The sequence below is a fragment of the Rhipicephalus sanguineus genome, chromosome 2 (genome assembly GCF_013339695.2).
Source record: "Rhipicephalus sanguineus isolate Rsan-2018 chromosome 2, BIME_Rsan_1.4, whole genome shotgun sequence".
Classification (NCBI taxonomy): Eukaryota; Metazoa; Arthropoda; class Arachnida; order Ixodida; family Ixodidae; genus Rhipicephalus; species Rhipicephalus sanguineus.
In genome coordinates, this window is record NC_051177.1 from 237,432,353 (window position 1) to 237,444,553 (window position 12,201).

Here is a 12,201-nt window from a genome sequence, read left to right on the forward strand (position 1 = left end):
TGTTCATGAACGCAAGTACTTTGGTTTTTTTTCAAGTCTCCAACAGTGTGATAATTTGATTTAATGCCAGAGTTCACATAATAAATTTTTTGTGTAGGGGAAATCACTATGCTACCATACTCTTCCAGCTCAATTGCAATTCACTTTCTATATGTCTTGAGTATGCCAATAAATTACCTTGATTAATTCTAAAGCTTGCCGTTCATATGCCTATTTCTGTTTGGTGGGCTGTTTGGGCTGGCTGGCACAGACCTGCCTACTTGTGTGCTGCTTTTCAGCTCATAACTTGCAGCATTTCATGTTACAAGCTGTTCAAGATGGTATATTGCAGACAAACTAAAGTTTAAGGGAAGTAAATGCACAGGTACACATACTAAATGCTCATTAGGGCTTTTACTGGCAATACTTAAAGTTTTGTTAGTATACGAAGACATTTATTCAAGGTTTTACGTAATGAGATTTCAACAGATTTACTACATAAATATTTTCAAATAGTAAGAAACACCTGTATTTCCATGCAATAACATGCCATTACATTTTTGCATGTGCTGGAGTCACTCGTCACTTCCTTTTCTATTCACACAAATACAAAAAAAGCAGTATGTGCATTTCTTTTCAGCATCATTCTGTGTGTTATTCTTCTGCATGTGAACTAAGCTGCTTACATGTGCGTATGACATCATGTGTTTATGATTATGCTGCAGATGCCCTACGGAGAAACCTCAAGGCGCATCCAAGCAACGTCCTGGAGGCACAGCGCCACGGGAATCTCAATCGCTATTTGGGGGACTGCTTAAAGCTTAAGAATGATTCCAGTGTGAGGCTTTCAAAACGGCATGAATATATTTATTTATATAAGTTTTCATTTTTAAATTCCTGTGTTGCACATTGTTTTGCACCATCTTTCCATGGGTGAGATAACAACTCGTGAAGTGATGGTGCAAGGTGACCTCATTTGAACAGCAATTGGGGTATGCAAATTGACACAGCTAGAACGTGCGATATAAAACAAGTTTTAGTCCTTGCAGCGGGGCTGTTTGAAGAGCATGTAAATCTTTCTTTATGCGAAGACTAATTTTATTGATTTTACTAAAAGCTAAATTTTATGCCGTCCTAAGCAGGGAGAGTTTTAGCTGGTGTTTTTTTCTATTACATAAAACCCTGCATGATTTCGGGCAGTATGACTGCAGCTTATGATGTCCAGCATATTAATTCAGTAGCTTCTTACACATGTTTCTTCTAAAAGCCTTTGTTTGCTCATCAAGGCTGGTCTAGATAGCAATCATATTTCACCTTCAGCAACATTAAGACAGAAATATCACACGATTTCTACACAGTACGCTTACAAATAAACGTGAATGGCAATTCCGTATGTGCTTTCCACGAGGTCTAGGACGTCCATCTGATTTTCGCATAATGCGACAGAGAGCTGCATGATTTCCGCATTATGTGGTTTTCCGTAAGTGCTTGTCCGCATATTTCCGCATGATATGGCACTTTCCATAAGCTGGGGATGTCCGCATCTTTCGCCGCACGATATGGAACTTTCCATAAGCTGGGGATGTCCGCATCTTTACCGCACGAATGGCTTGCCGTAAGATGCGGATTCGCATCATGCGGCTTTCCATATTCCAATAATTCCGTATGTACGGATCCGCATATACGGACGTTTCAGTAGGGCGTCCCGCAGAGAGGACAGTACACCACAGAGACGCTGACAAAACGACCATGGCCGCTACATAAATAAAAAAAAAGTAGCGCGGCCGTGCAACGCCGCTCGCGTGCTCCGGCTGGCTCGGGCACGTCATGCGCACGTGACCATGCATGCGCTGACGTGTTCATGCGTATGTGTCAAGTGAAGAGGGCAGGGAAGGGAATGGCTTGCGAAGGCTACACCGGGGCGGAGTGGCAAGGGTTTGAAACTCGCCTCCTCGCATCATGGTTTCGCGCCGCTACAAATTATTGTTTTCTCAGCGCTTAATGAGCCGATTGAAAAATTCTTGCGGCAGACTGCTCTTCATTCGGCATACAACAACTCCAGCGTTAACTAAAATTGCTATGTGGCCTGGTGAGGGGCCCTTTAAGTAGTTGTTCGCTATGATGCTAATAACACATTTGTAATAAATACCATGAAGGAAAAACAAAGAAAAAAGCACGGCATGGCTAGAGGTAGAACACTGGTTCCCACGCAGAGGGCCCAGTTCGAAACTCGCCCATCCTGGATATTTTTTTTCTTATTTCACGCGATAGTGGTTACGGACACCGCGGCGGCGGCGGACAACTACGGCGCCAAAAACGGCACTTGTTGTGATCTATAACAGCTGTCGCTGTAAAAGTTCTGTGATAGGAGTCAAATTATGACCTGTCGGTCCGCGACGATGGGTGCCGGGCGTATAGCGACTGAGCTACCGCCCAACACACAGCGGAGGCTACATGAACGCCTTTTATCTGTCACACTTTCCTCTCAGGGCTCTTGGAGGGATGGATGGATGGATGATGGATGGATGGATGGAGGGATGGATGGATGGATGGATGGATGGATGGATGGATGGATGCGATGAGCGTCCCATTTATAACGGGTGTGACATGTGCGGCACGAGGCTGGAAATAAAAAAATCACAGCATATCCACAGAGTGAATGATGATGAGTGGGCGAAGCTGCGGAGGTTCATCGGTAAACCGTGAATCTTCCGTGAATTCTGCCCAGTACATCATCACCGACGTGAGATCGGGCGCGTTTATACTAAAGGTTCGATTAGTTATGACGACTTGCAGCTCACTTTAATTTTACATGTACGCTGTGAATTTTCATTGTTTAGAAAACCATTGCTTTAGAAAAATCTGGCGTCTTTCGTTAAGCAGCTGGCGTCTTTTCGTTTTGCTTTAGAAACATCTGGCGTTCTTCTCGTTTGCTTTTACAAAACATCTGGCGTCTTTCGTTGGTTTATTTCATCAATCAACGGCGTTTTGAACAAAATTTTTATTGTTTAATCACGCACAGGAGAAATCTCACCAGGCAATACCTTGGAGGTAAACAATGGCTGCTAATGGGAATGAGAGACAGAAGAAGTCGGCTTTTAGCTAACACTTACACTTCTACTTCTGCTAACGTTTCCTACTGGAACATGCCAATGGCTGCTAATGGGGAATGAGAGACAGAAGAATTCGGCCTTTAGTTAACGCGCACGCTGCGAATTTTTATTGTTCAACAACGCACAGGAACAATCTCCCACCGGCACCACCTTGGAGGTCAAAGCGTAAGACTTGTTACGGACTTCGACTACTACTACTACTACTACTACTACTACGACGACGACTACGAGGGACGAACGGGTGCCGCCTTAAGGAGCTTCGCCCCTAAAAAAATCACAGCATATCCACGGAGTGAATGATGATGAGTGGGCGAAGCTGCGAAGGTTCATCGGTAAACCGTGAATCTTCCGTGAATTCTGCCCAGTACATCATCACCGACGTGAGATCGGGCGCGTTTATACTAAAGGTTCGATGAGTTATGACGACTTGCAGCTCACTTTAATTTTACACGTACGCTGTGAATTTTCATTGTTTAGAAAACCATTGCTTTAGAAAACATCTGGCGTCTTTCGTTAAGCAGCTGGCGTCTTTTCGTTTTGCTTTAGAAACATCTGGCGTTCTTTTCGTTTTGCTTTTACAAAACATCTGGCGTCTTTCGTTGGTTTATTTCATCAATCAACGGCGTTTTGAACAAAATTTTATTGTTTAATCACGCACAGGAGAATCTCACCAGGCACTACCTTGGAGGTAAACTATGGCTGCTAATGGGAATGAGAGACAGAAGAAGTCGGCTTTTAGCTAACACTTACACTTCTACTTCTACTAACGTTTCCTACTGGAACATGCCAATGGCTGCTAATGGGGAATGAGAGACAGAAAAATTCGGCTTTTAGTTAACGCGCACGCTGCGAATTTTTTATTGTTCAACAACGCACAGGAAAAATCTCCCACCGGCACCACCTTGAAGGTCAAAGCGTAAGACTGGTTACGCACTACGACTACTACGATTACGACTACGAGGGACGAACGGGTGCCGCCTTAAGGAGCTTCGCCCCTAAAACAGTTTTCCGATGCTCGCATGGCTGTCGCACCGCGTTCCCCGCTCGCCCTGTGAGACATAACGGCCATGCTAGATGGAAGACAGGACGCGCGTAGCGTTTCTCTTCGCGTTTCACGACTATTTGCTTGTTGACGCCATATTTGCGCAGGATTCACCATATGCGGTGTCCACGTATATGTGAAGAACTTCAGCTACTGCAAGGGTTAAATCACGATCATGGGCGTTAGTATGGAGATGTGCCACTAGGCGTCAACGTGAATGCATCCACATCAAGCGGCGCTATATCTGCTAAACAACAGTAGACATTGTTTGTGGAGTTTGTGGAGAGTACTCGTTGAGTGCGGACGTTTCTTCTCCTTCGGCGCATCGCGCCAAACAGTGTGTTCAGGCTGGTCGGCGTCCCCACCGGTTGCGTTGGTCACCGCCGGTCTTCGCCTGCCGCTGCGCCGGGACTACCAGCCCGCAACACAGCACTCGTGTTTCGCGACGTATTGCCAGATGGCGTCCATATCTCACGCAGCGCCTCTTCTATCGTCTTTACACGACATTTGCAGCGAAGCACGCAGATACGCGGCCAATTTTTATGCACATACTTAAGATCAGTTAGCAGAATGCTTATGTATAGTCATACGTATCATTCATGCTTTCCACAGGATTTATTATTTTATTTATTTCAGTATCTTCAGGGCCCGTAGGCGGTACAGAAGGGAGTGGGTACAATATATATACAAAATGAAGAGAACAAAAACAAAAAAAGAAAAAAAGGCTGCTAAATGTATACAAAGCTTCCAACAGCAGCCTTAAAATCAGTGACATTGGTCAGTTGGGCAATGGAGGTGGGCAGGTGGTTCCATACGTTCGAGGTAATGGGAATAAAAGAATCATTAAATTTCGGCAGATCCCACGTACCGTGGGAGTCGATGTTATGCGAAGCATGCGGCGGGTAGGTGACTGTGGCGTAACTTTTTTACTGAGCGACACGTTACAAAATGACGTCAAAGATTTGTATATATTTTATACGCACACACATATATGTTGAAGAGCCACATATGTGTTATATAACCATTTGCTTAAGGTTGGGTAACGCTGCCTATTGCAACCTCGGTTGTGGCGATGGGCGACCTCACAGACCGGCGAAGTCTCGGTCTTGCCAGAGAGAGAGAGAGAGCGAGCCCGACACGACCGCCTTGACCAGAAGTATTTTAATCTCTATTCTTTCGAACGCCTGCGCGCGCAGGCCCGTGGCAGCGGCACCTGCCTCGTGCAAGAGCGAGCGTCTCCGTCCTCTTCTTTGCGACGCCGATGCTGCTGCCGCTACAGAGGGCTCCCCCCCTAGAGAGGAGGAAAGTCCGACGAGCGATCATAACTCCAGGTGACACGGGAAGTCTTGGGTGTCGCATGAGAAGGCAGCGATCCGGGACGTAGTAGCGTTGCGTCGCACGATGGCGGGGCCGATGGCAACGTTGCTTCGAAATAGGCAGGCTTGATACGTTCGAGAGCGATTGTGTCGGGCCGGCCGTTGACGTTGACGACGAATGTCGACGGACGACGCTCCAGAACTCGATACGGCCCGGAGTAGTGCGGCTGCAAAGGCTTCCGCACAGCACAGTTGCGCACGAAAACGTGTGTAGCAGAGGTGAGCTGCGGAGACACGTAAGGAGCTCTCGATTCGTGCGGGCGTGTAGGCACGAGGCGTAACTGCTGGAAGATGTTTTGCAGGTCGGAAACGTAGTCTCCGGCTAATGGCAGAGGTGTTTTGACGGGGGCTTCGAAGAAGTCGCATGGCAGGCGTAGCGAACTGCCGTAGACCAACTCGGCGCATGAACAGCCCAGATCGCTTTTGATGGCAGTTCTAATGCCAAGCAAAACGAGTGGCAGTTGAACGACCCACTTCTCTGGTGATCCTTGTGCCATGAGGGAGGACTTTAGGATGCCTGTGGAAACGTTCGACCAGCCCATTGGTTTGTGGGTGGTAAGAGGTCGTGCGGAGGCGTGTCGTTCCGAGAAGCTTGAGGAGTTCGTTGAAGAGCGCCGAATCAAACTGCCGACCGCGATCGGTGACTATGGTAGATGGGCAGCCGAACCTCGCAATCCATGTCGACACGAAGGCTGTGCTGCAACTGTGGGCGCTGAAATGTCGGCAATGGGTGTAGCTTCTGGCCGCCGTGTGTAGCGGTCGATGCATGTCAGTATGTAACTGTAGCCCTTGGAAGGTGGGAGAGGGCCGACCAGGTCCAAGTGTACGGTGTCGAAACGCGCGTCCGGTGGAAGGAAGAACTTCGCAGGAGGAATGGGATGGCGCTGGATCTTGGAGCGTTGACACGGCAAACAACAGCGCACCCAGTCGCGAACTTGGGCGTTTAGCTGAGGCCAAACGTAGCGACTGGAAATGAGCTTTTGTGTAGCGCGAATTCCGGGATGCGACAGACTGTGTACAGCGTCAAACAGGCGTCTGCGAAGCGGTTCCGGGATGAAAGGTCGGGGTGTGCCGGTAGAAGTATCACACACTACCGATGTACCATCTGAAGTCAAAACGACGTCCTCCAGCTTCAGGGACGTTGACGAATTTCGGAGGGTACGTAGCTCGGTGTCGCCCCTCTGTAGCGGCAGCAGCGGCGTCGCAAAGAAGAGGACGGAGACGCTCGCTCTTGCTCGAGGCAGGTGCCGCTGCCACGGGCCTGCGCGCGTGGGCGTTCGAAAGAAAAGAGATTAAAATACTTCTGGTCAAGGCGGTCGTGTCGGGCTCGCTCTCTCTCTCTGGCAAGACCGAGACTTCGCCGGTCTGTGAGGTCGCCCATCACCACAGTTTGGTGACCCGGACGTGATTGTGGCCATACGTTTCCGTGGCAGAAGCGACCATGGAACAGACTGACGGTACAAGTTCTCGAGACCAGAACCTTCCCGAGCAACGCGGTGAGCCTTCCTGCTCAGCCATCGCTGTCCGCCTTCCTCAGTACTGGGACCAGCATCCTTCGGCGTGGTTTCTTCAGGCGGAATCACAATTTCAAGTTGCTGGTATCCGCTCCCAAGCTACGAAGTTCCACTACGCTGTTGCGGCACTCTCGCCCACCGCCATTGACGAAGTAGCAGATCTGTTGAGCAACCTGCTGTCTGCGAACGCCTACGACGATCTCAAGACGACCCTGCTACAGCGCACGGCAGTTTCACAGCGTGCTCGCATACAGCAGCTTCTATCCACTGAAGAACTCGGCGACCGACGCCCCAGCCAACTTCTTCGCCGAATGAAGCAGCTGCTCGGAGACAACGCGAGATCCGTCGACGACGGCGCTGTTACGCGAGCTGTTTTTACAACGACTGCCGGCTAACGTGCAGATGGTTCTGGCAACAGCTTCTACCATGGACCTCACCGGACTTGCCGCGTTGGCCGACAAGGTGATGGAAGTAGCCACGCCAGCCATCGCAGCCACGACACCGTCGACTGGTGAGAGTACCACCACGCTGCGAACTCTGCCGTCTTTTTCGACAGCCCAGTCGCCGCTCGACGCCCTGTGCGAGCGCCTCGAACGCATCGTCTCTGCAGCAGAACGCCGCGCGTCAGCTCACCGTTCACGCCACCGAAGTTCCAGCAAGCCGAGACGCACACCCACTAGCCGTGACGCGTCACCAACGCCTGGCATCTGCTACTACCATCGCCGTTTTGGAAACGACGCTCGTCACTGCCGCCGTCCTTGTGCGTGGCAGGGAAACAGGCCGGCCGACCTCTGACGGCGACCAGCGGTCCGGCCCAGCATACAAGTCGCCTCTTCTACCTCACGGACAGAGCCACAGGACAACGTTTGCTTGTCGACACTGGTGCAGACGTAAGCATTATTCCTGCTCAACGCTCCAACCGAAAAACGACACCTGTGTCGTTTTTGCAAGCTGTCAACGGTACCAGGATTCCAGTCTACGCATCACGCTCCGTCATGCTCAATCTTGGCCTCCGACGAGCGTTTCGCTGGATTTTCCTGGTTGCAGATGTCCGACGCGCCCTCATCGGAGCTGATTTCCTGCACCACTATGGGCTCCTTGTCGACGCGAAACACCGTCGTCTTATCGACTCTCTTACCCACCTGACCGTTACCGGCTCCCTTGCAACAACCACATCGCCGATCGCGCCCATATCTTCTATGCTGGAAGAACCTTTCGCCGAGCTCCTCCGTGAGTTTTCCACTTTGACGCGCCAGCCGGACTGGACGCAACCGGTCCAACACGACGTTTGTCATCACATCGTCACCTCCGGCCCTCCGGTTTATTTTCGACCTCGGCGTTTGTCCCCTGAGAAACTCAAGGTTGCCCGCGCGGAGTTCGAGCACATGCTCGCACTCGGGATCATCCGACCTTCTTCTAGCAACTGGGCGTCTCCGCTTCATTAGGTGCCGAAGAAGTCTGGGGATTGGCGTCCATGTGGCGATTACCGGGCGCTCAACAACATCACGGTTCCTGATCGCTACCCACTTCCGAATATCCAGGACTTCACGGTAGCACTGCACGGTGCGACGATCTTTTCTAAGATCGATCTTGTTCGCGCCTATCATCAACTGCCAGTCGCCGAAGAAGATATCCTGAAGACCGCCATCACCACACCTTTCGGTCTTTTTGAATTCCTCCGCATGCCCTTTGGCCTTCGGAACGCTGGCCAATCGTTCCAGCGTTTCATCGACTCCGTCACCCGAGGCTTGCCATTCGTATTTGCCTACATCGACGATCTCCTTGTCGCAAGTCCTTCCGCTGAAGAACATGTTCAACACCTGCGGTTGTTATTCTCCCGCCTCGCCAGCCGCGGAATCGTCATCAACGCCGCCAAAAGAGAATTTGGTCGACAGGAACTCGAGTTCTTTGGACACGTAGTCGACGCGAACGGCATTCGACCACTGCCGTCCAAGATTCGCGTCGTCGAAGATTTCCCACATCCGACAACGATGACCAAACTTCGACAATTTCTCGGGTTCGTCAATTTCTATCGACGGTTTATACCCGATTGTGCACGACTGGTCGCCCCTCTAGACGGTGTTCTCAACTCCAAAAGGAACCAAACGCTTCAGTGGACTGAAGAGGCCGCCCACGCGTTCACAAGAGTCAAGAGTGCCCTCGCCAGTGCAACACTCCTGAAACATCCGAAACCAGATGCACCGACTGCTATCATGACAGACGCCTCGAACAACGCTGTCGGCGCCGTTTTGCAACAATTCATCAATGGTACATGGCATCCACTCGCTTTCTTTTCAAAGAAGCTGAAGCCTGCACAGAGCCGCTACAGCGTTTTCGGCCGCGAGCTACTCGCCGTGTACTTGGCTGTTCGACACTTCCGGCACTTCCTAGAAGGTCGTCAGTTTAGCGTCCTGACCGACCATAAGCCCCTTGTGCACGCGATGAACCGATCTGCGTCCTACTACTCGCCTCGCGAGAGTCGACATCTCTCCTACATCTCGGAGTTTACCACAACGTTCCGTCATGTCAAAGGCACCGACAACATTCCTGCCGATGTTCTGAGCCGCGTCGATGCAGTCTCCACAGCAACTGCACAGCCTTCCATTATCGACGTCGGCCTACTCGCTACTCACCAGCGTGACGACACCGAGCTACGTACCCTCCGAAATTCGTCAACGTCCCTGAAGCTGGAGGACGTCGTTTTGACTTCAGATGGTACATCGGTAGTGTGTGATACTTCTACCGGCACACCCCGACCTTTCATCCCGGAACCGCTTCGCAGACGCCTGTTTGACGCTGTACACAGTCTGTCGCATCCCGGAATTCGCGCTACACAAAAGCTCATTTCCAGTCGCTACGTTTGGCCTCAGCTAAACGCCCAAGTTCGCGACTGGGTGCGCTGTTGTTTGCCGTGTCAACGCTCCAAGATCCAGCGCCATCCTATTCCACCTGCGAAGTCCTTCCTTCCACCGGACGCGCGTTTTGACACCGTGCACTTGGACCTGGTCGGCCCTCTCCCACCTTCCAAGGGCTACAGTTACGTACTGACATGCATCGACCGCTACACACGATGGCCAGAAGCTACACCCATCGCCGACATATCAGCGCCCACAGTTGCAGCACAGCCTTCGTGTCGACATGGATTGCGTGGTTCGGCTGCCCATCTACCATAGTCACCGATCGCGGTCGGCAGTTTGATTCGGCGCTCTTCAACGAACTCCTCAAGCTTCTCGGAACGACACGCCTCCGCACGACCTCTTACCACCCACAAACCAATGGGCTGGTCGAACGTTTCCACAGGCATCTAAAGTCCTCCCTCATGGCACAAGGATCACCAGAGAAGTGGGTCGTTCAACTGCCACTCGTTTTGCTTGGCATTAGAACTGCCATCAAAAGCGATCTGGGCTGTTCATGCGCCGAGTTGGTCTACGGCAGTTCGCTGCGCCTACCATGCGACTTCTTCGAAGCCCCCGCCAAAACACCTGTGCCATTAGCCGGAGACTACGTTTCCGACCTGCAAAACATCTTCCAGCAGTTACGCCCCGTGCCTACACGCCCGCACGAATCGAGAGCTCCTTACGTGTCTCCGCAGCTCACCTCTGCTACACACGTTTTCGTGCGCAACTGTGCTGTGCGGAAGCCTTTGGAGCCGCACTACTCCGGGCCGTATCGAGTTCTGGAGCGTCGTCCGTCGACATTCGTCGTCAACGTCAACGGCCGGCCCGACACAATCGCTCTCGAACGTATCAAGCCTGCCTATTTCGAAGCAACGTTGCCATCGGCCTCGCCATCGTGCGACGCAACGCTACTGCGTCCCGGATCGCTGCTTTCTCATGCGACACCCAAGACTTCCCGTGTCACCTGCAGTTATGATCGCTCGTCGCACTTTCCTCCTCTCTAGGGGCGGAGCCCTCTGTAGCGGCAGCAGCGGCGTCGCAAAGAAGAGGACGGAGACGCTCGCTCTTGCACGAGGCAGGTGCCGCTGCCACGGGCCTGCGCGCGCGGGCGTTCGAAAGAAAAGAGATTAAAATACTTCTGGTCAAGGCGGTCGTGTCGGGCTCGCTCTCTCTCTCTGGCAAGACCGAGACTTCGCCGGTCTGTGAGGTCGCCCATCGCCACAGTTTGGAGACGCTCGCTCTTGCACGAGGCAGGTGCCGCTGCCACGGGCCTGCGCGCGCTGGCGTTCGAAAGAATAGAGATTAAAATACTTCTGGTCAAGGCGGTCGTGTCGGGCTCGCTCTCTCTCTCTCTCTGGCAAGACCGAGACTTCGCCGGTCTGTGAGGTCGCCCATCGCCACACGGTATTACCAACACCAGAAGCGGTAAGCTGATATGTAGGGCTTATACATGTCCCGAGAACGCACGCACGTTTCACGAACCCATGTGCATGTGTGCAAGAAGTTCTTGAAAGTTCTTGAACAAGGGCATCATCACCGTGATCAGTTAACACCAGCAGCTGGTCATGACTTGTTATAGGATCCGGTCGTGATCGTAGTGACGAGGGGTCCATGTGTAGTCAAGTATGTGGTATAATAGAACTGTTGGAAGTCGTGGATGCCTCGGTCATTTCGTCGACAAATTGTCTGTCGACAGAGCCGGCGACATCTCGGAACCTGAAGCCACCCTTCGCGTTGGTGAGGCATAGGCCGTCGATGCTGGTAGGCCTGGATAGTGCTACGTAGACCAACATCAGTGGATGGTGTTTGTCGTATTCGTAGACTACCTGGGCGTATGTGGCCTACGTACCTTAGTCTACAAAGCGGCTGTCAGTCAATCTGGCATCATCCTGGTCAGCATGTGGCCATCGCCCAGCCTCGTAAGAATTGAAGAGGACACTGCGTCGTTCTGGTGGACAAAGTGCACTTGACGGTGCAGTGATGTAGATATCATATGTAACTTTCGTTAATGTTTTCCTCCGGGGTCGAGCAATTCTTCATTATAGCCTGCTGAATCAGAGGAATACAAACGTATTGTTTATTAGACTGCTATGAAAGCGGAGCCAACACTGGAGCTACAGGCGTTAATCTCATATGACGCCTGTATCGTGAGTACACATCGTAGGAGTATCATGTAGTGTTTATTGTTTTCTTGTAAAATTAGATAGCCAGCGCCACAACCACAATTGGCGTTGCTCCGATATTACGCCTGCGTAGTCTGTTTTTCCAAACCAGCGTAGC

At 51.4% G+C, this 12,201-nt stretch overlaps 1 protein-coding gene and 1 pseudogene across 1 annotated transcript in view; both read left to right on the forward strand.

Annotated features, from left to right (window-relative positions):
* Nucleotides 1-12,201, forward strand: part of LOC119384176 (elongation of very long chain fatty acids protein AAEL008004) — a 582,544-nt gene that overhangs the window by 119,843 nt on the left and 450,500 nt on the right. The gene's annotated exons all lie outside the window — the stretch shown is intronic.
* Nucleotides 6,926-7,829, forward strand: LOC119382317 (uncharacterized; annotated as a pseudogene).